Source organism: Lycium ferocissimum, chromosome 7, assembly GCF_029784015.1.
Source record: "Lycium ferocissimum isolate CSIRO_LF1 chromosome 7, AGI_CSIRO_Lferr_CH_V1, whole genome shotgun sequence".
In the NCBI taxonomy this organism is placed as follows: domain Eukaryota; kingdom Viridiplantae; phylum Streptophyta; class Magnoliopsida; order Solanales; family Solanaceae; genus Lycium; species Lycium ferocissimum.
In genome coordinates this window covers 39,512,233-39,517,466 of record NC_081348.1, presented here as the reverse complement: position 1 = coordinate 39,517,466, position 5,234 = coordinate 39,512,233, and the positions used below count along the sequence as shown (strand labels likewise).

At 31.8% G+C, this 5,234-nt stretch overlaps 1 pseudogene; it reads left to right on the top strand.

Annotated features, from left to right (window-relative positions):
• Window positions 1-712: 712 nt before the first annotated feature.
• LOC132064940 (methyl jasmonate esterase 1-like) lies at window positions 713-2,042 on the top strand (annotated as a pseudogene).
• The last annotated feature ends 3,192 nt before the right edge of the window (window positions 2,043-5,234 follow it).

Below are 5,234 nucleotides of genomic sequence, written 5' to 3'. Positions count from 1 at the left end.
CCAATAAATTTATAAAGGATTATTTCATCGGCTTACTTAAGTTTTTTTTTACACGCGAAGCGCGGATCACTTCACTAGTTAGATAATAAACTAATGCACTTTAATATAATATATTTACTATTAAAATGTTCCAAAAGTCCATCACTCCCTAAATAATTACATCAAAACAACCTCAAAATGATTCAAAATGCTCAAAGAACAATGCAGTATCAAGTTTGAACCATTCACTTTATGAGACGACCTCAAAGTTTAAAGCAATCCTGGGCCTAAATAGTCCGTTCTCATATACGAACCGTTCTTAAAGAATTTAAATGTATCTTTTAAAGGGTGTGGAAAAACATTAAAAGACAGATAATATGGACTGGGAGTCTGGAAATAGTAATAGGCACTTCAGTGTTCTCATGTATTTTGATGTTAAGTAGCAGTATAATTCTTATCTTTTGTCAGCAATTAATTTCATTATTGTTATTTGTTTTTATGTGAAACAGACAATCAATCTATTTTCTACAATCTCCATTCTGAATTATCTAATTATTTATTCTATTTCCTCTGGTTGACTTGATGAATGATTCTGAATAATTTAATTATTTATTTTATTTCCCTAGTTGACTTGATGAATGATTAAACTTCAAGCAAGGAAATTCAATTTAAATACCTGAACCCCAAAGAATAATACTTGATTGTTAGGTGGGGTTGCTTCTGCAGAAAAATAAATCGCAAAGGTCAAACGTTAAACCCCTGGAATTATAAGATAGCCTTATAATGGTTCATGCTAATTGCTATGTCCCCATTGTTCAAAGAAGGGAAAGAAATATGGAGAAAATTAAGTTTTTAATAGTTCTGATACTTCTCATGCCATATGTAAATGCAGCATTGTCAGGTCATAAATGGACTAAAGCTAGCAAGCACTTTGTGCTTGTTCACGGGGCGTGTCATGGATCCTGGTCCTGGTACAAGATTGTGGCATTGTTAAGATCTTCAGGGTATAATGTCACAGCTCTTGACTTGGGTGCTTCAGGCATAAACCCGAAGCAGGTTCTCGAAATCCCACATTTATCCGATTACTTCAGTCCACTAATGGAGTTCATGGCTTCTCTTCCAGCAAACAAAAAGGTGGTTCTTGTAGGCCATAGCCTTGGTGGATTCGCCATATCTAAAGCCATGGAAAGCTTTCCAGAAAAGATTTTAGTTTCTATATTTGTCACAGCTGGAATGCCTGGTCCATCTCTCAATGCCACCGCTCTCTATAGCAAGGTACCATTTTCGCAAACTTCAGCTATGATATAATCTCTTATGTTAGCCTATACCTTTTCACTTACTAAAACTATGATTTCCTTGAAATCATCCAGGGTAATCGACTACTAGCATCTCAACTTGATAATCGTGTTACATATGACAATGGACCCAACAATCATCCAACAACCTTCAACTTTGGTCCAAAGTACTTGGCAAGCAATCTTTATCAGTTGAGCCCAATTCAGGTAAGCAAATTGAGCATAACAATATCTAAAAGTGAAATAGTTGAGTTCTGGTATTCATGAGAATAGCCCTAATGTGAGTCGTATGTGTGTGTTCATTTTACCTTTTTTGTTGTGTTAGGATTGGGCATTGGCGACTATGCTAGTTAGGCCACGATATTTATACAGTTTGGAGGACATATCAAAAGAGATGGTTCTTTTCAAGCAAAAGGTATGGATCGATTAGGCGGGTGTTTGTTGTGGCTGCTGAAGATAAACAACTAAAGAAGGAATTCCAACAATGGATGATTGAAAAGAATCCCCCGATGAAGTGGAAGAGATACTGGGTGCTGATCACATGGTCATGATGTCTAGGCCCCTTCAACTTTTCACTCTTCTTTTGCGCATTGCTCACAAGTGACAAACTATCTCGGTTAGCTTATCCCAGCTTGACATTCCATATTCAAGAATAAAGCATAATCGCAAATAACATGTAAACATTTCTTTCTTCATTCATGCAATATTGCTGGATCAGCTTTCACCCATTGTCCGAGCCATGCAGTATTATATAAGCTTTTAGTTATTTACTTTGGGAGCTCGAGTATGCTGTTAAAGTTCTGAGGTCATTGTCACATAGGCATCTGGGCTTTGAAAAATGGAGCTTCCACTAATGAGGATTACAGTATACCTTCTAAAGAGCTTCCAACAATAATGCAACCACTTAAAATATAAATAGGTCCAAGTAAGATAAGGCTACACCAGTCCGTTAAATAACCTATTGACTATAAAGAAGGCTTGACATCAAAACAACCCCAAAGAGATAGAAATGTTCAAAAATAATGCAACAGCAAGGTAGAAGCTTTCAGTTTATGAGACAACAATCCAAAGCGTAAAGCAACCTTGGCAAAAAATAACTAAATGCCCAAATCAAGTCACTTAAAGATTACACCAAATGTTGAGATGTATACATAGAAATTAGCTGTCCAACCTTGATAAAAACCCAAACAGATCTCTAAATTCTTATTTTCATTCTATTTGCTGAACATACTTTGGTTTCCATTTTTATGAAAGGACGCCAACTTTACAGTACTTTGATGAGCTTTAGGCAGTTTGAAGTCAAAGGGTGACAGAGTCCTCTGCTAGAAAATCACCACACGTATTATAAAATTCTCATGTCTTTGGTTTATTCTGTATTGTATATGAGATATTCTCTGAAAGACTATAGCAGTAATCAGCAGAAATCTATCTGTCTACAGTCTCTAGGCCTCAATAATTCAATTATTTATATGATCTTCCTCTAATTGACTTAGTGGATGCTTTTAACTTCCAAGAAACAACCTTCAATTAAAAAATACAACCCAATACCTGATTGTCACGTGGGGTTTCTTCTTAAGGGAAGTTAGTAAATGTCAACTCCTCCAATTATAGTAAGATCCTTTATAATGTTCATTCCATGTTCTCAACTGATCATAGTTCAAAAGAAATGGAGAAAAGCAAGTACCTGATGAGTTTCCTTTATTTGAAACAACTACATGGACAGAGAAGTTTAAAAGCTAATGGTTGTTCTATCTTTTTCAAACTCTAGAAATATATTTGTTAAATTAATCTGCACCCAGACCAACCAGCAATTATACGTGAAAGTATTTATGCTGAATGTTAAATAACGCAACTATCAACAAATGTATTATGTTTCTTGGGATTTAATAATCGGAAAGGGAACTGTCATGGATCATGATGTTTCTTTGGAGTTAATAATTGGAACCCTCCATAAATAATAAGTTAATAACAGAATATTCTAATTCAGTTTGAGTAATAAATATAATAATACAAATTGTAAGTATCAGTATATTTTGGAAAAATAAACATACAGGGAAATGTTTAGTTTGAGTAATATTTTCATACAAAAAATATAATAATACTTTTGGCCCTAAAATTATTGGTAAATTATGAAAAATAAATTAAAATGTATGTTTTTGGTCCCTGAAAAATATATTTGACATACATATATTGGGAAATGAGTTTTTTTTACATAGGAAAATCTTGTTAAGATAAATTGATAGTGATTTTTTAAATAAGAATTGATACATAAAAATGGAAAGAGATAATATATTATTTTCTTTTTTCCTCTTTATCTCATGATGAGAATCACTTTTATGGCCCTAAAATTATTGGTAAATTATGCTTTTAGTCTTTGTAATATATGACTCACCATAAATAACCAAAATCCATTAATTAAAATGTATGTTTTTGGTCCCTTCATGTAGAAATCTCACATGTCATATTTGACTATCAATAGAATCATATTTAATCACATATCTCATTCAACATCTAATCATTCACATAAAATTTGACTATATTTTTTCAATAGAAAAAAAAAAAAACTATGTTACCATCAAATATGAAGTAATATTACATATTTAACATATTACATTATTAAAGGGTAATTAAGTGGTATATTGAATATTATTGAAATAAATGGTTGAAAAAAAAACTCATTGCAAAAAATGTGAATATTCACAAACAACGGTGTGTAATCAAAATGCATAATTCAATTAATTGAAGGTTTATTGTGCTGCACTTTGTAATTTTTTAGTCAAGAAAAATATATCTAAATAAGAATTGGATTAATAATTGAGGGATCAAAGTGCTATTAACCCTATTGTAAAAAGTATTTAAACGTAAATAAATGCATTCTGGTTGCCTCAAACTGAAGAAAAGAATTAATATATTATTTTCTTTTTCCTCTTTTATCTCATGATGAGAATCAGAGTGTAGTTACTACAAATATTATTACATAGTTTCTCCTAAAAACAACTACTTTAAACAACTGATTTTAGTCATATCTGTGTTTCACGTAAAATGAAAAAAAATACTTAAAATTCTTTAAAAATATATATATAACACACAATTAAAAACACAAAAACTAATACAGTAGTATTTTAGTAGGTAAATTTAATAGTACCTGACTTTTTCAATCTTTGTGAATTGTGGGAAAGACTAGTCCCTTCTTCATAGCACCAATCCAATATGAGTCACTCTTTAGTATGGAGAGACATTTAAAGAGAATGGCATTTTTTTTCACACAAACAAGCACAGTGTTCATATTTCAACACAAAGACACCATTGAAATACAAAATAGCAAAGGATGTATCTAAAATGCTTAAAATACAACCCAACAAATAAATCATACATACAAATTGCACCTTGGCAAGATCACCTCCGGGAATAACTTTGGTTGATAGTTGATACCACACTTGAATCCAAGAGGCACCGATAACAAATTGGATGGTGCGCTTAGTTCGATGGTAGCCACAACAACATTCACATCCTTTGGCACAACATCGCCACGGAATGATGATGATGATGATGATGATGGATGAGTTGTTTGAGTCTTCTATGTTTTAGGCAAAAAAAAAGAAAATCTTACATATTTTAGGTAATAGAGTTGAATTGGGACTCTAAAGGTTGAAAATAATGATTAGTTAATACAGAGTAAAAAAAAAGGAAGTGAACCAAATTAGTAAATCGATTTGAAAAGTACGAAATTGGGGAGATTAGAGTTAAAGTAAATTTAGGAAAATGGAAGAGAGAAACGTGTGTAATTTAGGAAAAATAGGATGTGGGGAGTGGTTAAAAAAGTGGATAGCTATAAGTTGTAAAAATATAATATTATAGCTACTAAACTTAAAAAAAAAAAATATGTAAAAAAGTTATGAAAAATTACTAATAAAAATTCTTTTGCTAACTTATTTTTTTTTTTTTTTTCAATCTTTGTGA